Genomic DNA, 22727 nt, shown 5'->3' on the forward strand with positions numbered 1-22727 from the left:
AATTATACAGCATCAGTTTTCAACCTGCCGACCTCCATGAAGGAACACCTCATTGGACTTTGATTCCGGACTCTTGGACCCACATAAAATACAATTTTTCTCTGCGGTCCCTGCCCTGTAAATCTTTCTTTTCTCCATCCCTCTTTAACTGCATGAATGCAAAGGAGCCACATTGCGATCGCCACCCATGTTTTGAGTGTGTGCAAATGAACTAACCCTTTGAGTTTGTCCTATTTTGAGTTTGCTGTGGGGTTATTAATAGAAATTAGATTGCATGAAAACCGAGGGTTGAAGAATACTTATAAAGAGGGAAGCAAATCAAAAACACCTTTCCTTTTACAAGTGGGTGGTGAGAGAAATCAGTGTGGTTTAAATTACCCCCCCTCCTGACCCGAACACATCTCAATAACGTCATTCAACTTGGCCCTGTCTCAGCACGTTTCTGAGCTCTCACCCACTCCTTTGTGACCTCTAAACTTGACTGGCTGGCCTCCCATATTCAACCTTTGATGACCTGGAGTTTATCGAAACCTCTGCTGCCTGTGTCCTCTGCACTGAGTCCCATTCACTCACCCATCACCCTGTCCTCACTGACCTACACAGGCTCCCGGTTAAACAGCAACTCAAATTTAAAATTCTCATCCTTCTTTTCAAACCCCTCCATGGCTTTGCTCTCCCCTATTTCCAGTCACACAGATGTTTGAATATTATTCCACAGACAGACATACTTTCAGGCTCTGATGAATCGAGTGACTCTGTCAAGTTTTGATCTGACGTTTAGTTTGAGTTTCCCGCCTTCAAATCCTGTTCTAATATCCTGCAAAAAAAAATCATCCCTGTCAGTCCAAGAATAGGATTTGAGAAGAGACAAACATTCCTCTTGGTTTGAGTTTGCTGTGTGTAAATCCTCCCCTTCTAACCCCCTGTAAAAGGAGTTTCCAAAATCCATTCCTGTCAGTCCAGGATAGAAATTCACAACATTCTCTCCTCCTGTTACCTGGACCAGGATGACCGCGCATGCGCCCTGCTGCAGTAACTCGGGCCTCCAGCCTGTCGACGCGGCCCTTCAGCTGTTACCGCGCCGTTCGTTGCTAACGCGAGCCCAATAGGCTCGTATTCGGCTTTTGAGGCCTCCAGTGGGTGTTCATGAAGCCTCCCCACCCACCCCGTCACCTCCATTACCTCCAAAACTCGGCCATATCTCTCCGATTGCACAGGCCAAGCAACCACCTACCTGCAACTGCAGCACCGACACTGCGCATGCACGGTCGGTCTCTAAACTGCGCACGCGCTATTTCCAATTAGCCTGCGCAAGGGGCTCATTGAGTGAGAATAAGGCACATTCTGTCTCGCCGCGAATCCTGGGTAAGATCACCGCCATTGAAAATCAAATATTATTCAATCGAAAATAATGTTATATGATCTGATTACGATTGGAGTAATAGGGCCAAGATAGAAAATTATTAAATCAATTCATGCAGCAGCCAAAGCGCACGAAACCTCCAGCAGTTCTGTCCTGGGTGCAATTAACAGCAGAACAAACCCCTACAGTAAAATTTGAACTCACTGGAATCTCAGCAACTGGAATGTGAACAAGTGATTTTTTTCCCCCACATACGAGACATCTAATCTGTGTCTTGCCAGAGCCTACTAATTGTGGATCAAACCCTTTGAACTTTTACAGCTGGAGCTTTAACAGGTGGGGAAACTGTTCACTTCACTACATTTCACTTCACACACACAAAGTATCTGACTGGTCTCTCTCCATTGACTGTGCTGCTGTCTCAGTAAATGGGATGACCGAGTGAATGCCTTCCCACTTTCAGCTGGTAAACTGTCCTTTCACAGTGAGAATTTACCCATGGGTTACCAGCTCACACATGGATCTCATTTTGGTAAGAAGCTCCACATTCTGAACACTCTGCATTGACAGAAAAGCAAAGCACTGCAGATGCTGGAAGTCTGAAACTGAAACAGAGAATTCTGAAATTCTTATCACATTTGGTGATATATGTGGAGACAGAATCATAGTTTATATTTCAGGTCTGTGGCTTTGCAACAGAACTGTATAACTGGATAAAAATCAATAATCTGGAGCATTCACTCATTTCCATAGATACCGATGAGTGTTTCCAATATTTTCTGTTTTAAGTTTGGATTTCCAGCAGCTGCAGTATTTTGGGTCACTGTGAATCAGTTTTCTCTCACTTAACGTTACCTGGTTAAATAGATAAAATGTAGAGGCTTTAATTAATGAGACAGCAGTTACTGTCATCCTGTTTAACGTGAAATGAAACAAAATGCCAATTGCTCACTTTTAAATATTCTTTCATGGGATGTTGGTGTCGCTGTCAAGGGCAGCATTTGTTGTCCATCCCTAAATACTCTTAACAGAGTGACTTGCTAGGCCATTTCAGAGGGCAGTTATGAGTAAATCCACATTTTTGTGAGCCTGGAGTCACATGTAGTTCAGATTGGGTAGGGATGGTACATTTCGTTCCTTAAAACATATTAGTGAACCAGATGGGTTTTCGTGACAATCGAAGAAAGCTTCAATTCACCATTACTGAGACTAGCTTTCAATTCCAGATTTATTAATTCAATTCCCAACTCACCAAGGCTCATTCAACAGCACATTCCAACCCCGTGAGCCCAACCACCTCGAATGACAAGGAAAGTGGACGATTGGGAAACACCACCACCTGCAAGTTCCCCTCTATTCTAAACATCATGCTGACTTGGAACTATATAGCCGTTACTTCACTGTCACTGGGTCAAATTTCTGGAACTCCCTCCCTAATAGCACTGTGTGTGCACCTGTACCACATGGACTGCCGCAGTTTAAGAAGGTGGCTCACCACCATCTTCACAAGGGGAAATTAAGGATGGACACGATATATATATTGGCCGAGCAAGCGATGCCCGCATTCCATGAAAGAATAAAAAGAAATGAAATCACAAATGGTGGCGGAAGCTGAAGCCTTGTGCCTGGGCCTCTGGATTAATTCCCCCTGATCTTATCACTATGCCAACTCCAACCCGAAACAATTGAAGGGCAAATTTTCCGCGTGAGATCTCACCGGCTAATTTCACATTTAAAGCAAACACTACGACCATTGCACTCGGGAAATCCGTGTCCCACATCCCGGACAGAGGGGAAATGGCCATACATCTATCACTCTCATTGACAACCAGAAAATGCTGGAAATATTCAGCAGGCCAGGCCAAAACGGTGGAGAGAGAAACAGCTATAAGTTCAGGCCGTTGAACTTTCATCAGAACTGGAAAGAAGCTCGAGGTGTTACAGATTTTCAGAAAGTTCATAGACAGGGTGAGGGGGAGGGGAGAGAGCTGAAGAGAAGGTCTGTATTGGGTGGAAGACAGGAGAGAATAAATAACAAAAAGGATGAGGATGAAAGGCAAAAGCGATGAAGATGGAACTAGTAAAGGAACTAAAGATGGGAAAGTAATTCTGTGTCTGTCATCTATTTCTGCTCAGATTGGAAATGTGTTGCTTCCCTGTTGACCAATTTCACTTCTGTCCCAAATTGAATACTCTCAACCCTTCTCCACCGTTACCTTTTACAAACATTTAATTGAGCAAACACACACAAGGCACACGGGGAACTGAGGTTGGGGGGGGGGGGGGTGGGGGGGCGGCGGGGTGGGTGATGTTCCCATCTTTCTGCTGCCTTTGTCCTTCTGGTTGGGAATGGCTGTGGGATCGAAAAGTGCTGTCTAAGGAGCCTTGGTGAATTCCTGCAGTGCATCTTGTAGATGGTACTCACTGCTGCTCCTCTGCGTCGGTGGTTGAGGAAAAGAATGTATGTGGATGTGGTGCCAATCAAGCGGGCTGCTTTGTCCTGGACGGTGTCAAGCTTCTTGAGAGTTGTGGGAGCTGCACTCATCCAGGCAAGTGGAGAGTATTCCATCACACTCCTGATCTGTGTCTGGTAGTTTGTACACAGGCTTTGGAGAGTCAGGAGGTGAGTTACTCACCGCAGGATTCCTAGCCTTTCATCTGCTCTTGAAGCTACAGTAATAATATGGCTAGTCCAGTTCAGTTTCTCGTCAATTGTAAGCCCCAGGATGTTGATAGTGGAGGATGCAGCGATGGTAATGCTATTGAATATCAAGAGGTGATGGTTAGTTTCTCTCTTGTTGGAGATGTTCATTGCCTGGCACTTGTCTGGCGCCAACGTTACTTGCCATTTGTCAGCCCAATCCTGGATATTGCCCAGTTGAAAAGAAACAAAAACGGAGCCAGGTTGGTGTCATTCTTGCTTTCTGAGTGTTTGTCTCCCCTGAGAGACAAAACTTGTGCTCTGTCACTCTCGGTGTATATCTCTCTGTGTGTTCCACTGTGTTTGTCAGTGTGGTTCAGTTCCCGATTTTTACCAATCGAAACACTAACTCATTCGTCGTGTATTTTCATATTAACATTGTACAAAGTAAAAAGAACAGTGTTAAAACATGCAAGAAGAGACCTATTTCATTATTTATTTATTTATTTCAGTGGAGACTGATCAAAAGACCAGAATGTGTAGGATCAGAAGACAGACATTCACCCAATCGAGTCTGCTCCACCATCCGATGAGATCATGGCTGATCTGATAGTCCTCAACTCCACTTTCCTGCCTTTTCTCCATGACCCTTGATTCCCTTACTGATTAAAAATCTGTCTATTTCAGTCTTACATATACTTAATGATCCAGCCTCCACAGCCCTCTGCGGCAAAGAATTCCAGAGATTCACTCCCCTCTGAGAGAAGAAATTCCTCCTCATCTCTGTTCTAAATGGGCTATCCCTTACTCTGAAATTATGCCCTCTGGTCCTAGACTCTCCCACAAGGGGAAACAACCTCTCAGCGTATACCCTGTCAAGCCCCCTTAGAAAATTAAATGTTTCAAACAGGTCACCTCTCATTCTTCTAAACTCCAATGAGCGCAGGCCCAACCTACTCAACCTCTCCTCATAAGAAAATCCCTCCATACTCGGGATCAGCCCAGTGAACCTTCTCTGGACTACCTCCAATGCCACTGTATATTTCCTTAGATAAGTGGACCAAAACTGTTCAAAATATTATGGGCGTGGTCTAACTAATGCCTTGTATAGTTTTAGCAAGACTTCCCCTTGTTTTATACTCCATTCCCTTTGAAATAAAGGCCAACATTCGATTTGCCTTCTCTATTACCTGTTGAACTTGTATGCTAGCTTTTTGTGAGGGCCCCCAAATCACTCTGTGCTGCAGCTTTCTGCGGTCTTTCTCTATTTAAATAATATTCAGCTCCTCTATTCTTCCTGCCAAAGTGCATAAACTCGCATTTTCCCACATTATATTCCAACTGCCAAACTTTTGCCCAGTCACTTAACCTGTCTATATCCCTCTGTACTCTTTCTGTCATCCTCACCACTTGCCCTCCCACCTAATTTTGTGTCATCCACAAACTTAGAGATAGTACATTCACTTCCTCATCCAAATCATTAATATATTTTGTAAATAATTGTGGCCCCAGCACTGACACCTGTGGCACTCCACTAGTTACAGGTTGCCATCCGGAAAATGCCCCCCTTATCCCAACTCTTTGTCTTCTATTAGTTAGCCAATCCTCTATCCATGTTAATACACTCTCCCCAAGCCATCTTATTAAGTAGCCTTTTGTGTGGTGCCTCATCGAACGCCTTTTGGAAATCTAAATATATACATCAACTGGTTCCCCTTTATATATCCAGCTTGTTACCTCCTCAGAGAATTCTAATAACTTTATCAGGCATGATTTCCTCATCATGAAGCCATGTTAACTCGGCTTGATTATATTATATATTTTTAATGCTCTGCAATTGCATCCTTTTAATAGACTCCAACTTTTTCCAAATGACAAATGTTTATCTCACTGGCCGATAGTTACCTGTTTTTGGTCTCCCTCCCTTTTTGAATAAACATTGGCAGTTTTCCAATCCTTGGTACTTTTCCAGGATCTAAAGATTCTTGGAGGATTACTACCAGTGTATCCATTATCTCTGAAGCTATTTCCTTTAATATTCAAGGATGCAGCCCATAAGGTCTAGGGTTCTTATCGGCCTTTAGACCCATTAGTTCCACTAGTACTTTTTCTCTCGTGATAGTTATTGTACTTAGCCCCTCACCCCCACCACCTCCCACACCCATACTTTTGGCACTTGATTATTTGGTATTTTTTGAATGCTATTAGTGTTTTCTACCGTGAATACTGATGCAAAGTACTTAGTCAACTTCTCTGCCATTTCCTGGTTCCCCATTATTATTTCCCCAGCCTCATTCTCTAAGGAGCCCATGTTCACTTTGGCCTCTCCCTTCCCTTTTATCTATTTAAAGAAGCTCTTACTGTCAGTTTTTATATTACTTGCTAGTTTACCCTCAAAGTTTATTTTCTCCCACTCTATTAGTTTAGGTCGTCTTTTGTTGGTTTTTAAAACTTCCCCAATCCTCTGGTTTAACACTAATCTTTGCCACATTGTATCTTTCAGCTACTAAGTGTCTTATGCTACAAAGCGGAGGATGAATGGAATTTTCACTGAGCAACATTTAAACAGACAGACACTGAGTCCTTGTGGTCAAGTGGTTAAGGCAATGGACACATCGAGAGAATTAATTTGTAAATACAAATAGTCCAAACTGAAATCCCTCGGACGTTAGGAACTGTTTCTACTGCTGTCAGACGTCGCAAGGAACAGGAAAATAAACGCTCAATCATAAATGTTCCAGGAACGGATAGGTTATAATCACCAGGAAAGCTGAACACCCTGAAGCTCTTTTCTCTAGAAAAGAGAAGGCTGAGAGATGACCTGATAGAAATGGGATGCTTTGTCCCTGTTTCGTCAGGAATTCGAGGTGAAATTTATTCACCAGCTGCAGATTTACATCTGCCGAACCTGCATCAAACAAACAATGAAATGTTCAGAGATATAGAAAGAAAGATTCTACATTGAAATGTGATTCTTAAAATCGGATTTTGTCATCTGCTGAATTAGCATTTTTGTCAAACTCTCTCTGTGTCATTAGATTATAACAGTAAATACACTTCAAAAAGATTTCATTGGCTCTAAAGCGCCTCCGGTTGTCCTGAGTTGGTGAAAGGCTCTGTTTAAATGTAAGTCTTACTTTCTCTTCTTTCTTTCTGTCTGACAATCTAAGTTAACAATCATATGGAATGGTGAAGTGTATCTGTCTCTTTCAGTGTCTACCCCACTCTCTATCTCTATCTGTCTCTCTTTGACTCTGTATATCTGCCTCGCTCTCTTTCACTCTCTGTCTCTCTGTCTGTGTCTCTATCTCTGTTGACTCTTGTTCTCTTTGTTCCCTTTATTCTCTCGCTGCCTGTGTGCAACCAAGGTCCACTGGATTAATTCCTGAGATGAGGCGGTTGTCCTAGGAGGAGAGATTAAATGGGATGAGTCTGTTCTCTCTGGAGTTTAGAATAATGAGAGGTGATCTCATTGAAAACAAAAACAGAATTACCTGGAAAAACTCAGCAGGTCTGGCAGCATCGGTGGAGAAGAAATCAGTTAACGTTTCGAGTCTTCACGACCCTTTGGCAGAATTGAAAAGTCTGACATTCTGAGCCAGCTTGACAGTGAACATGCTGAGAGGCTGTTTTCCCCTGGCTGGAGCGTCTAGAACTGGGTTCACATTCTCTGAATAATGTGTCAGCCATTTAGGGCTGAGAGGAGGAGACATTGCTTCACTCAAAGGCTTGTGAATCTTTCCAATTCTGTAGCCTAGAGCTCTGTGGATCCTCAGTCGACGAGTATATTGAAGGCTAAGATGGATAAATGTTTGGACTTTAAGGGAATGAAGGGCTATTGGGATCAGGGGGAAAGTTGGTGTTGAGGCTGGGCATCTGACATGATCTTATGAACTGGTGGAGGAGACTTGAGGGGGCTTATGGCCAATTCCTGTTCATTTTTGAGGTTTTTAATGTTCCATTTCAGTGGAAACACCATCAAGGCGATGGGAAACAGCAGGTTGAGCGTGGTAGCCTGGCCGAACGGCCTCAGGCGCTGGATTCAGGTTCCAGTCTCTGTGGAACCGCTGCCAAAGTTACAGATGGTTAACTTGTGGGTCACTTTGAATGCTCTCTTCTGACGAAAAAAGTGCCAGCTCAAAGTGAATGCGGGCGTGTATTGGGTTTCATTTTAACCGGAAGAAGGAGGAGAGGCAATACAAATATTAATTGATTTTGTTAGAATGCACGGTGGTGGGAGTAGTTGAGTTGCCCTTATAGAGGGCCAGCATGGACACAATGGGCTGAATGCCCTCCTTCCCATCTTATATACCAACAATAATTAACCTATCCATAGGGCCAGTCATTGTAGCCGAGTGGTTAAGGTGATGGAGCCCAAATCCACTGGGGTTTCCCGCTTCTCATTATTCCTGGTTTTAACTCTGAGAGGGCTGAGAGGAGGAGACATTGCTTCACTCAAAGGCTTGTGAATCTTTCCAATTCTGTAGCCTAGAGCTCTGTGGATCCTCAGTCGACGAGTTGGTGACACGCTTGCTCTCTGTGTGTTTGTGTCTCCTTAGAGACAATTCCTTGCCCTCTGTCACTCTCGGTGTATGTGCCTGGGTGTGTTCTTCTGTGTGTGTCAATGTGCTTCAGTTCCCCGAGGGGGTGAACACATTTTTACCATCACAAACTTTATTCACATTAGTTGTGCAGTTTCATATCAAAATGTTACAAGGAAAAATATCAGGATGAAAGACGCAAGAGGAGTTTACAATATTTGGAAAGAGATGCTAAGAAGTGGAGGATTCAGCGAGAAGTTTTCTTTTCATTTATCACCAGATTTGGAACCAGATCTGGGAGATATTTGTGTCATTGTAAACAGTAAAATCTCCCCTATTACTGCTATATTTTTCCTTTCACCAGTATCTCTCTAGTCGGTGATGTGCAGCCTATCACAGACCTTCTCTCATTCCCTATCTTCATCTCTGTGTTTGTTCTCGATCTTTTGCACGGGTGACATTTCCAGCTCTGATGCAAAACTCAAGCTCTGACTTCACTGATTCTGGCAGAGCTAATAATTTTAATCAAGAATCAACTCGAGCTCATTTTAAGAGCTTGCATGAGGTTAATAAACCATCATTCCCTGACCAGGGATCGAACCCGGGCCACAGCTGTGAAAACACCAGATCATGATCACTAGACCATTAGGGAAACTACTGACAAGCCTTACAACCTGGCTTACAACATGGTTAAATGCTACCTGTGCATTGTATTTTCATTTCCGACCCTTTTCACCAGAGACTTGTTTCATAAGAACATAAGAAACAAGAGAAGGAGTCGGCTATTCGGCCCCTCAAGCCTGCCCTGCCATTCAATAAGATCGTGGCTGATCTGCTCCAGCCTCAACTCCTCTTTCGTACCAACTCCTCATAGCTCTCAGGTCCCTGATATTTTAAAAATCAATCTATCTTTTCTTTAAATACTTTCAGTGATCTAGCCTCCACAACTCTATGGTGTAGAGAACTCCTAATATTCACTACCCTCTGAGAAAAGAAATTCCTTCACATCTCAATTTTAAATGGGTGTCCCCTTATTCTGTAATTATGACCTCTAGTTCGAGATTCCCCCACTAGTGGAAACATCTTCTCAACATCTACTCTGTCAAGCCTCTTCAGAATCGTGTACTTTTCAATAAGAACACCCATCATTCTTCTAACTCTAATGAATAAAGGCCTAATATGTTTAGCCAGTCTTGATAATTCAGCCCCTTCATCCCAGGAATCAACTAGTGAATCTCTTTTGAACTGCCTCTAATGCCAGCATTTCCTTTCTTAAATATGGGGACCAAAACTGTACATATACTCCAGGTGAGGCCTCACCAACAACTTGTACAGTTGTAACAAGACTTCCCTATTTTTAAACTCCAACCTCCTAGCAATACAGGCCAAAATTCTATTTGCCTTCTTAATTAGTTGCTGCACCTGCATGCGAACCTTTTGTGTTTCGTGCACAGGAACACCCAGAGCCTGCACTTTTTTGGGTTCTCTCTCCATTTAAATAATAACCTGCCTTTTGATTTTTCCTCCTAAAGTGCATGACCTCACACTTTCCTACATTAAACTCCACCTGCCTTCTCATTCAACCTGTTTATATCCCTTTGAAGATTTCTTATGTCCTCGTCACAACATGCCCTCCCACCTATTTTTATATTGTCAGAAAAATTGGATACATGACAGTCTGCCCCCTCCTCCAAATCATTAATATAGATCGGAAATTATTGAGGCCATAGGACTGATCCTTGTGGCATTCCACTATTTGCATCTTTCCAACCTGAAAAATACCCATTAATCCCGACTCTGTCTTCTCTATGTTACCAATCTTCAATCCATGCTAATACATTATCCCCAATACCATGAGCTCCTATCTTGTGCAATTACCTTTTATGTGGCACCTTATCGAATGCCTTTTGGAAATCCAAATACACTACATCTACCAGTTCCCCTTGTTCCCCAACTCTGCTTGTTATATCCTCAAAGAACTCGAGCAAATTTGTCAAACGTGATTTCCCTTTCAGAAACCCACGTTGACTTTATTTGATTGCGTTAATCTTTTCTAAATATCCTGCTGTTTTTTTCTTAATAATGGACCTTTTATACAAACTGGAGGAATTTAGAGGTTTAATTGTTTACAAACAAGTACAGAGTCATGGAAAAGAGAGGGGGAGAGGAGGAAAGAACAAACGGCCTTGTGATAGGATGGAAGGTTGGAGTGATTAAATGACAAAGGGGATGATGGTGCGAGGCAACATTGGGTGGTAAGAGACAATAAAATAAACTCAAGGGACAAATGAAGAAACAAAAGGCAGGTCCAGAGGAAGGATAAATGGTAACATCAGAACGATTATCAGCACCGACGGTCTGAAAAAATGGGATTGATGGGGATGATCTGAAATTGTTGAAATAAATGTTGAGTGTGGAAGGTTGTAAAGTGTCTAATCAGAGATGAGCTGCTGTTCCTTGAGCTTCCATTGGGCTTCATTGGAACAGTGCAGGAGGTCAAGGACAGAGAGGTCAGAGGTGGGAATGGGTGGATAATTAAACTGGTAAATGACCAGAAGCTCAGGGTCACACTGAAAGGTGATATTCCACAAAGCAGTTACCCAATGGAATTTAGTCTCCTCAGCGTAGAGGAGAGCGCATTGTGAGCAGTGAATACAAGATACTGATTTGCAATAAGTACATGTAAATCACTGTGTCACCTGGAAAGTGTGTTTGGGGCCCGGAAATGTGGGGCGGGAGGAGGTGAAAGGGTTGGTGCTGCATCTGCTGGGCTTGTATGGAAATGATTCACAATGATGTTCAAAGAACACAAGAAATAGGAGCAGGGGTAGACTGTACGACCCCTGAGTCTGCTCCACCATTAAATTATCTTCCAGCTCATCTCTACTTTCCCGCCCTATTCCCATATCCATCGATGCGCTTTGTGTCCAAATATTCCTGGATTTCCAGCTTGAATATGGTCAAGATGGAGAACACTAGATTCAATTCAAGTTTTAATCTGGAAAATGTGCAAACAAGGTGCACATGAATTGCAAATTCACCTCCTCACTGCTTGATAATCATGTTAACTGAACTTTCCATTGGCTCCGTGCTGAAATCTTGTCATTCTCTGAAAGGTATTCTTAATGGTATAAGTGGCGTGTCTAGAATGAAAACTGCGCTCTGATGCATTGTCAGGGTAAGAGACAACCTTGTAGATGATTCATAATGTCACAGAATGGCTCATTGGATTGGCTCATTTCATCTCACCTTATTTCAGCTAATGAGAGAATGTCTCAAATAGAGGATGGCGAATAATAGCTCTAAACCACAGCCCTCTCTCCCACTGCCATAGTGATCCTTACTACATACAGGAATTTGGGACAATAGTGACTTTGATGCTCAGATTAGCTCTGCCTCCATATTATAGAAAGGAGCGAGAAGCACTGGAGAAGGTGAAAAAAAGATTTACTGGAATGATGCCAGAATTTGAAAGTTCTATCAATCAACAAAGATTGAACAGGTTGAAAAAGTTTTGCCTGGAAAAGAGAATGAGGAATAACCTGACCGAGTCCTTTAAGATAATCAAATGGTTTGACAGGGTAGACAAGTGGAGGATGTTTCCATTTGTGAATGGATGAGAATAATTATAAGTTAGTCACTAATAAATCTAAAGTGTAAATCAGGAGCAATTTCATTCACCAGAGATAATGCAGAATGTGCTGTAAATACTCAGCACTTTAGGAGCATCTGTAGATTGAGACACAGTTAAGTTTTCAGGCCTGTGCATGATGTAATGCAATTCTGATGGAAAGCCATAACCCTGAAATGTGGACTATGTTCCTCCCTCCACAGAAACTACCACAGAAATTCCAACATTTTCCATTCTTATTTCAGATTTACAGCACTTGCTTTTCTATAACTGTAGGTGGTTCTGAATGTAGAAGTTGTTAGCAGAGGGGGTTGAGATCCCAGTATGAGCTGGGAACCTATGGGTAACACCACACTGTGAAATGATCGTTCACTGGCTGAATTGTTGCATTTTTGCTGACAATACAGAGTTTAAAAGTTCTGTGTATGGGAAGAAAAATCACTTGTCCACACCGCCTGCTGAGACTCCAGTAAGTTCACATCTAACTATAGGGTTGTTCTGCTGTTATTTACACCTGGGACAGAAGCATGGTGGAGGACCTGTACACTTTGTTTGTCATACTTAATAGTGTTATATCTTGGTCCTGTGACTCCAATCGTCATCGGATCACAAATAATAATTTTCTATTCAAAACTACTGTCTTTCAATGGCGACGGGGCTACCCAGCATTCAAGGGGGAGCGAAATGTGCTCGATCCTCACGACAACAACTACAGGCGCATGCGCATTTGCGTATGTGTTGGAGCATGCACATTTCGGTCTGTTTCTTGAACATGCGCAGTGCTGGTCTGTGACTGAAGCTGCTCAGAGCGAGTGAATGTCGAGTGGAACAAACTAACAGAGTTAATGGGTGTGTGAGGAGGAATGGAGCCAGCGGAGTGGGCAGGGAGGCTTCATAAGGACACAGTGCAGGCCGCAGGACCCAAATAACAAGGTACCGGTCTTGTGCTTACAGAGAACGGGCCGAAAGAGTCTGGATTTCTCCCTTCGCCAGGCCCGGGGTAACGGCCGCCATCTTTATAGGGGGCAATGTGCAGCAGGGCGCATGCGCAGTCATCCTGGTCCAGGTAGCAGGAGGAGAGAATGTTGTACATTTCTATCCTGGACTGACAGGGATAGATTTTGGAAACTCTTTTTACAGGGGGTTAGAAGGGTAGAATTCACAAATGGTAAAGTCTGGCCAAACATCACATTAAGATCTGACAGAGTCACTCAATTCATCAGGACCTGGATCCTCGTTTTCTAATGCTCTGTACAAACCGTTTCCCAAACCTGTCACTGTCAGTCCATGTGTAAAAACGTTCTTCCTCACATCCCCCCTGTATCTCTTGCCCAAAATCTGAAACCTCTGTCCCATAAACCTTTCACAATCAATTAATGGGAACAGTTTTTCTTTATCTCCCTTATCTAAACTGATCATAATCTCTATTACTCTTACCCCTCACTCTCCTTTGCTGCAAGGAGAACAACCCCAGTTTCTCCAACCTGAACTTGCAATTAAAACCCCTCATCCCCTGAACCATTCTGGTAAATATCCTCTGCACCCTTTCAAAAACCCTCACATCCTTCATAATGTGTGGTGATCACTGGTTTGCACACACCCAGATGTTCTGTGTTCGTGTGTGTGACATCATAAGAGCATAAGAAATAGGAACAGGAGTAGCCCATTCAGCCCCTTGACCCTGCTTCGCCATTCATTAAGACCCTGGCTGATCTTATTGTGTTTTGATTCCCAAATTCCCATCTAACACTGATAACCTTTGATCCCTTTGCCTAACAAGAATCTGTCTACCTCTGCCTTTAAAATATTCAATGACCACACCTCCATCCCCACCTGAGGCAGGGAGTACCAAAGTTGCACAACCCTCTGAGAGGAAAAAAAATCTCCTCATCTCTGTCCTAAAAGTGTGACCCCTAATTTTATAACAGAACCCCCTAGTTCTGGACTCACCCAGAAGAGGAAACATCCTTTCCATGTCCACCTTGTCAGGGCCATTCAGGATCTTACATACTTCAATCAAATCATCCTTCACTCTTCTAAACTCCAGTGGAAACAAGCCCAGTCTGTCCAACCTTTCCTCATAAGACAACCCACTCATTCCAGGTGTCAATTTACTAAACCTCCTTTGAACCACCTCCAATGTATTTACACCCTTCCTTAAATAAGGAGACTGAAACTGCCCACAGTATTTAAGGTGCGGTCTCATCAATGCCCTGTATAAATGAAGCATAACATCCTTACTTTTATGTTCAATTTCTCTCGTAATAAAGGATAGTATTTCATTAGCCTGCTTAATTATTTTCTGTACCTGCAGACTAACTTTTTTTGTCTCATGTACTAGAACACCTAGATCCCACTGCACCTCAGAATTTAAGTAATATTCTGCTTTTTTGTTCTTTTGTTCTTCCTGCCAAAGTGAACAACTTCACATTTTCCCACATTAAACTCCATTTGCCAGACCTTTTCCCACTCACTCAACCTATCTATATCCAACGGCAACCCCCTCATGTCCTCTTTGCAGCAGGATGTAAAGTTCAATCATATTGTGCTCGCTGCTACCTAGGGGTGCCTTTACTCTGAGATCATTAATTAATCCTGTCATGTTACACAATACCAAGTCCAATATAACCTGCCCTCTGCTTGGTTCCTGAACATGCTGCTCTAAGAAACTATCTTGAAAGCATTCCAAGAACTCTTCATCCAGGCTACTACTGCCAATCTGATTTTTCCCAGTTTATATGCAGATTAGAATCACTCATGATTACTGCCGTCACTTTATCACAAGCACACAATATTTTCTCTTGAATACTTTGTCCTACACTGTGGCTAGTGTTAGGAGGCCTGTAGACCATTCCCACAAATGACTTTTTCCTCAACTATTCCTCATCTCCACCCAAACCGATTCTACATCCCGATCTGAAGCAAGGTCATCTCTAACTATTGCACCAATGCCCTCTCTGATTAACAGTGCTACCCCTCCACCTTTACCTAGCTTCCTATTCTTCTTGAGCATCATGTACCCCTCAATATTAAGAACCCAATCGTTGTCATCCTGCAACCATGTCTCCATAATTACTATCAGATCATATTTATTTACTTCAATGTGGGTCATCAATTCATTTACTTTGTTATGAATGCTATGCGCATTCAGATAGAGAGCCTTCGGTTTTGTCTTTTTGTTACATTTGCAGCATTTAGTCTTGACAGTTCTCAGGCTTTTTCTCTGTCCCTTCCTGCCATTCTCTGACCCTCATTTCTCATATTTCTATTGCTCTCCTGTCTTGACCCTACACCTTGAATTGCTGCCTCCACCCAAGATTGACTCCCTCACCCCTCTTGTTTAGTTTAAATCACACATCGACAATTACATGGTGACATCACCCTGCTCCCTGGGTGTTTCCTCAACTGGGAGATTTTTCTCTAAGTCCAGAGCTTCTGATATCTTTCCAGCTGCAGGCTCCAGCAGGAGATTTTCAGATTGTAAACAGTGAGATAGTTTCAGAGTTGAGTATTTTTCACCATTCATCTACAATTTAGAGCTTTTAGTGTTGCGCTCTGTTTTCTGTGAGTGGTTCCAGGGCTCTGGGACTGGTGTGACTCCTTTACTGATGATCTGAATCCATGTCCATCTATTGCTCTGTTTCACCTCTGCCCTCCCTGATTACCTCTCTGCCATTGTCTAACTTCCTCTGTCTCTAATACTGGGTTAATTATGTTTAGTATTTTACTGTTACTCCTGCTGACCGTGTCTAAATGAAGTTTCCACTGCTGTCCATCCCCTGACCATGTGCTGCTGTCTTACCAGTTTTATCTTCCCACAGTATCTTTCACATTCAGGAATTGTTTTTCCTGCGCTATAGTCCATTTCTCTCCCACTTCTGTGCTTATTTTGACCATCAACTTCTGCACCATTTTTATTCCCCCTAATTCATTCTGCACACCCTGAAATGTTAACTCCACAGATACTGCCTGACCTGCTGAGTATTTCCAGCATTTGCTCTTTTTATTTCACATTTCCAGCAGCTGCAGTATTTTCCTATTATTTTATTGCAGGCGTTGCTCACAGAACCGAGTCTAGAAACACAGACGGACCAATTAAGAGCCGGTTTGTATCAGGGTGGGTGTTGGTTACAGAAGTTGGTCCCTGGCCTCCAGTGTTGGTCCTTTTTCATTGAGTCACAGAATCATTGAACGATGGCAATATAGACGGAGGCCATTCAGCCTGTTGTGCCTGTGCTGGCTCTCTGCAAAAGCAAATCAGCCAGTCCCACTCCCCGGCCCTTTCAGTAACAAGACCAGAAAATGTTGTCAATCCCCAGTTTCCTGTGGAGAAGATGATGTTTGACCTTGAACTGCTGCAGTCCTTGTGATGAAGTTGCTCCCACAATGCTGTTAGGTAAGGAGTTACAGGTTATTCACCCTGTAATGATGAAAGAACAGTGATATATGTCCAAATTAACAATAATTTGTTATTCTGTAGCACCTTTTGTGTAACAGAATGTTCCAAGATGTTTCACAGGAATGTTATAAAGAAACATTTGAGAACGAACCGCAAATAGAGATATCAGGGCAGATTAACAAATGTGTAGTTGAAAAGGTAAGTTTTAAGGATTATCTTAAAGGAGGAAAATGAGGTGGAGAGGCTTATGGAGGAAATTCTAGAGTTCATGGTCTTGGCAGCTGAAGACACGGCCACTAAAGGTGGAGGAATTAAAATTGGGAATGCTCAGGAGGCCGGAATTAGAGAAGTGTAGATATCTGGGAGGGTTGTGAGGCTGGAGGAGATTACAGACATAGGGAGGGAGAGACCAAGGAGGAATTTGAAAACAAGGATGAGAAATTTGAAAATTAAGTTCTCCTTATCCTGGAGTCTTTGTAGGTCAGTGAGCACAAGGGTGATGGATGAACAAGACTTGGTGCGAGTAAGCACACGGGCAGCAGAGTTTTGGATGACCTAAGGATTACAGGGAGGTTGAATGTGGGAGGCCGGCCGGGAGTGTGTTAGGATAGTTAAGTCTAGAGATAACAAAGGAATGGATGAGAGTTTCAGTAGCAGATGAGCTGAGACTGGGTTGGAGTCGGGTGATGTTACTGAGGTGGAAATAGGCGGTCTTGGTGATGATGTGGATATGTGGTTGGAAGCTCATCTTGGGGTGAAATATTTCACCATGGTTGTGAACAGTCTGGTTCAGTCTCCGACAGTTATCAAGGAGACCGACTCTGCCACCTCTCCCCCTCTCTCTATTTTCTCCCCTAGAGGCCAGAGTCTTGTGTAGGCCCAGACCGGATGGCAGGTTCCCTCCCCTGAAGGACATTAGTGAACCAGTTGGGTTTTTATGACAATCCAGCAGTTTTCATGGTCACTTTTTCCTAGTGCCGGCCCCACAAATTACCAGATTCATTCAGCTCAATTTCACAACCTGCCTTTGTGTTTTTGTGGGTTCTCTCTCACTCCCTTTTTCTGTTTTAGATCAATTTCACAGAGGATTAGAAGGGGAGGATTTACAGTCGGGAAACTGAAACCTAACATCACATCAGGATCTGACGGAGTTGCCCAATTTATCGTAACCTGAATATGATTGGATTTTGAACATGGAAGGAAAAAGCACCGTTCACAGTGGGGAGAAACCGTACACGTGTTCTCTGTGTGGACGAGGCTTCAGCCGATCTTCTGGCCTGATGGAACATAAATGCAGTCACACTGGAGAGAAACCATGGAAATGTGGGGACTGTGGGAAGGGATTCAAATACCCATCTGACCTGGAAAAGCATCAGCGCAATCAGACTGGAGAGAGGCCATTCACCTGCTCCACATGTGGTCAAGGATTCACTCAGTCATCCAACCTGCGGAAACACCAGTGAGTTCACACCGATGAGAGGCCTTTTAAATGCCCAGACTGTGGGAAGTTCTATAAAAGTTCCGGGGAACTCATGTTCCATCAACATGTTCACACTGATGAGAGGACGTTCAGGTGCTCGAACTGTGAGACTGGGTTCAAGACATCATCTGATCTCAATGTACACCTGAGAATTCACACTGGGGAGAGGCCGTTCACCTGCTCCCAGTGTGGGAAGAGGTTCACTCAGTCATCCCATCTGCTGAGACACCAGTGAGTTCACAAGTAACTGTAGTGATTGGATTTTGCTGTTAATCACATCCAGACTGAACCATGTTCTTTAGGGTCTGTTTCTGCTGATGTTCATCGACTCCTAATATTCTGGATGAAGTTAAATAAATCAGCTTTTTATCAAACACAGTGTGTGTTGAATCTTTTAAACATCTCTGTTGGTTCCATTTGAAGGGCTCTCCTTCTCCCCTCTCTCCTCCATCCTCACCTCCAACAACAAGTGTGAGGAGCTCATGGAGCTTCTTTGTCACGAGGATTGAGACAATCCGATCAGCTGCCTCTGCTGCTTCCCTCCCTTCCACGAGCCCACCAGGACAAACTGTCTCTAACAAAGTTCCCCCTTGTCTGAGCCCTGAACCCACATCTTTCTCCCATCTCCCCTCATGTGCTCCCAATGCTCATCTTGTCCATGAGACCCACCTCCTGCTCCATCAACCCTATTCCTACTACAATGTTGATCACCCAATTTCCCCATGTTTGAAGACATGGTTACTGGTTCTCTCTCTTCAGGTGCTGTTCTTTGCTTCAAATCTGCCATCATCACCCCATCCTCAAAAATAAACCTTTGATCCCACCGTTTTTGCAACTACTGCCCCATCTCCAACCTCCCGCTCCTCCCTACACTGTTCGAATGTGCTGTCACCTCCCAAATACTAGGATTGTCAGTGTGAACAGGGTGGGGTGTGTTTGGAGACAGGATGTCCCAGTTCTCCACCCTGGGATTCTCAGTGTGAACAGGGTGGGATGTGGTTGGTGACAGGATGTCCCAGTTCTCCACCCTGGGATTCTCAGTGTGAACAGGGTGGGATGTGTTTGGAGACAGGATGTCCCAGTTCTCCACCCTGGGATTCTCAGTGTGAACAGGGTGAGATGTGTTTGGAGACAGGATGTACCAGTTTTCCACCTTTAAAGGGACAGGGAGAGGACCAGCTGGGCTGAATGACGCTGCTTTATGACATCACTGCAGTGCCTAGTAACCATTGTTCCTGAGCCCTGCTCATTATGGGCTGGCTTTAGCTCAGTGCTGTTACAGGAAGGGAAACAGGAGGACTATTCGAGCCGTGTGGAGCTCAGGGTTAATGGGGAGAGATACAGGATCAATTTCTACCTGACTGAGTGAGAAATGTCATTGTCCCGGCCACTCCCTGTCCCTCAGTATCTGTATCCGGGGGACAGGCTGATGAGTTTACTCTGTATCTAATCCGTGCTGTATTTAACTGGAATGTGTTTAATTCTGACAGAAGCTGTTCACCTCAATGATGATGACATAAACCCATCAGCTTCTCCCCTGGACACCGATCCTGAAGGACAAGGAGTGTCTGGAATATTTTGGACCATGTCCTTGACTCAGTTTTGAACTCCTTGCTCACATCTCCCCTCATCCTGCTTTGTTCAAATGAAAAGACACCCAGTTTCTCCAGTCTTTCCTCATGGGAAAGAGAAGTTGGAATTAAGTTAGAAACTCAAACAGGAGCTTCACAGCAGACAGGTCACCATGAGAAAACATTTCATTCCACGGTCAGTTGTTATCATCTGGAATACACTGTCTGAAAGTTTGGTGGTAGCAGATTCAACGGTAACTTTCAAAAGGGAATTGGAGAAATGCTTGAAGGAAAACATTGACCGGGGCCATGGGGAAACAGCAGGGGAGTGGATTATTCAGAAAGCTCTTCCAAAGAGCTGGCAAAGGCACAATGGGCCAAATGGCCTCCTTTTGTGCTGTCACCTCTCATCCATGGTATCGTCTCTGTGAATCTCCCCTGCACCCTCTCCATGGCCTTGACATCATTCCTGTTGTAAGATGCTCAGAATTTGACTCAATATTCTAAATGCAGCCTAACCAATGATTTGCAAATTAATTTTATAAAAAGTGGAGTAACAGGTTCAAACAGCATTTCAAACTTGTCCTTCAAATTTAAATATTTATGTTACTGAACCCCTTGTAACATGGCTAAAAGACATTGAGGTAAAATGTCTGATATAATGTGTATTATGGGATAGAGAAGTTTAGTCTGAGTTAGAAACTCAAACAAGCTCTTCACTGCAGACAGGTCACCATGGCAACACTGATAAGACATTCCATTGCACAGAATCAGCTCATTGGAAACTCGAATCAGATCAGGGAAAAGGACAGAGTTTGTCTGTTATTAACCACAATATAAACTGAAACCAGAGTGAGGAATGGAATAGATCAGATTATAATGTGTGATGTTTATACCTATAATTGTGAAACTATCAGAAATAATACAATTAACAGTGGGCAGGGGAGTTTATGGAGAGTGAGAAAATTCCTGAAGAAAAGTAACTGCTGGGAACCTGGGAATGTGTCCTTGTAAATCACAGATTAGAGAAATTCCAGCTGTCTTTTCCTCACTTCCTGCCAAAACCCAGCAGAGAAGACAAAGAAGAGTCAATGGCCAGAGCTGGATCACTACAGGGTATAAAAGTGAGGGGTTACTGATGTAAGGGGGCAATCGGGACTGGAGACACCGGAGTTCAAGCTCAGGGCACCCGAGGTTCCATCCCGTGGGCTGACCTCGTGTAAGTGACTCTGGACACACGGGACTTGCATGTTTACTCAGATTTATGGATCAATATACGATACAGTAGAGAACAGAGAATCTGCTCAGCTTATGCTTCTTAATGAGGTATTAAAGTTGCTGACACTGGACTCTCAAACCCACAGATTCTGAGAGAGAGAGAATACTGAAAGAACGCAAATGAATGATATGTAAAATTGAGGGGGAAACAGGAAGTGATCAATGAGTGAAGCTATAATGACAAAGGATAGACAATGAGAGAAAGTAGAGAAATAAAAGTTATCTACAAATCTCAGAGGATGTGAGAATAGTTACAGAAGGTTAACTAATTTGGGGATAGTGTGGGGAAATGGTGTTGAAGTAGAAGATTATTAAATGGTGCAGCATTGCGCTCCTATTTCTTATGTTCTTCTAAAAAGTGAATTGTTTTAAAACAAATATTTCTGTACAGGCTTTTAATTCGGGGTGTGTGGGCATTGGTAGCAAGTCTATTATATAAACTGCCCATCTCTTGTTACCCTTTGAGAAGGTAATGGTGGTTTTGGTGATGATGTGGATATGTGGTTAGAAGCTCATCTTGGGGTGAAATATTTCACCATGGTTGCAAACAGTCTGGTTCAATCTCAGACAGTTGTCAGGGAAAGAGATGGAGTTGGTGTCTGGGGAGTGGAGTTTGTAGTGGGGACTGAAGACAATGGCTTCAGTCTTCCCAATATTTAAATGAAGGAAATTTCTGGTCACCCAGTATTGGATGGTGTGTAGCTTTGAAGAGAACTTTGAGGTAATGGTGTTCACACACACCTGCTACCCTGGTCCTCTAAGGTGGTGGAGGTTGATGGTTTGCAAGAACCTGATGTATTTCTGTTCTATTTGTATATGTCAAGATATTCTCTCTACTTCGCTTCTCTCTCACCCTTCCTCTCACTCTCGCGCTTCTCCCACAGAGGCCAGAGTCTTGTGTAGGCCCAGACTGGGTGGCAGGTTCCCTTCTCTGAAGGACATTAGTGAACCAGTTGGGTTTTTATGACAATCCAGCAGTTTTCATGGTCACTTTTTCCTAGTGCCGGCCCCACAAATTCCCAGATTCATTCAGCTCAATTTCACAACCTGCCTTTGTGCTTTTGTGGGTTCTCTCTCACTCCATTTTTATGTTTTAAATCAATTTCACAGGGTATGAGAAGGGGAGGATTTAGTCGGGAAACTCAAACCAAACATCACATCAGGATCTGACAGAGTCACTCGATCCATCAAGCTCGATAATGGAAGGAAAAAGCAGTGTTTACAGAGTAGAAACTGTGGAAATGTGAGGACTGTGGGAAGGGATTCAATTCCCCATCTCAGCTGGAAACTCATCAGCGAGTTCACACTGGGAAGAGACCGTTCACCTGCCCCGAGTGTGGAAAGAGATTCACTCAGTCATCCAACCTGCTGAGACACCAGCGAGTTCACACTGGGGAGAGGCCATTCACCTGCTCTGTATGTGGGCAGGGATTCACTCAGTTATCCAACCTGCTGAGACACCAGCGATTCAATACTGATGAGAGGCATTTTAAATGTTCGGATTGCGGGAAGTGCTTTAAAAGTTCTGGGGAACTGATGTCCCATCAACGTGTTCACACTGACGAGAGACTGTTCAGGTGCTCTCACTGTGGGACCGGATTCAGGCACTCACCTCACCTCACTGTACACAAACGCATTCACGCTGGGGAAAGGCTGTTCTCCTGCTCCGAGTGTAGAAAGGGATTCACTCAGTTATGCCACCTGTTGACACACCACCGAGTACACACAGGGGAGAGACCGTATACCTGCTCAGAGTGTGGGAAGGGGTTCATTGATTCATCCACCCTTTTTAGACACCATCAAATTCACACTGGGGAGAGACC

General features: G+C 43.6%; 4 protein-coding genes across 4 annotated transcripts in view; 1 reads left to right on the forward strand and 3 right to left on the reverse strand.

Annotated features, from left to right (window-relative positions):
- LOC144697525 (uncharacterized) overlaps positions 1-22727 on the reverse strand; it is a 248637-nt gene that overhangs the window by 109624 nt on the left and 116286 nt on the right. The window lies entirely within an intron of this gene.
- Positions 1-22727, reverse strand: part of LOC144697471 (uncharacterized) — a 346752-nt gene that overhangs the window by 84079 nt on the left and 239946 nt on the right. The gene's annotated exons all lie outside the window — the stretch shown is intronic.
- LOC144697557 (uncharacterized) overlaps positions 1-22727 on the reverse strand; it is a 280480-nt gene that overhangs the window by 26997 nt on the left and 230756 nt on the right. The window lies entirely within an intron of this gene.
- Positions 12975-22727, forward strand: part of LOC144697540 (uncharacterized) — a 176963-nt gene continuing 167210 nt past the window's right edge. Inside the window, exon 1 of the mRNA XM_078569583.1 lies at positions 12975-13109. The gene's annotated coding sequence lies outside the window, so the exon portion shown is untranslated. The remainder of the gene's footprint in view (positions 13110-22727) is intronic.

This window comes from Cetorhinus maximus, chromosome 23, assembly GCF_964194155.1.
Source record: "Cetorhinus maximus chromosome 23, sCetMax3.hap1.1, whole genome shotgun sequence".
Classification (NCBI taxonomy): Eukaryota; Metazoa; Chordata; class Chondrichthyes; order Lamniformes; family Cetorhinidae; genus Cetorhinus; species Cetorhinus maximus.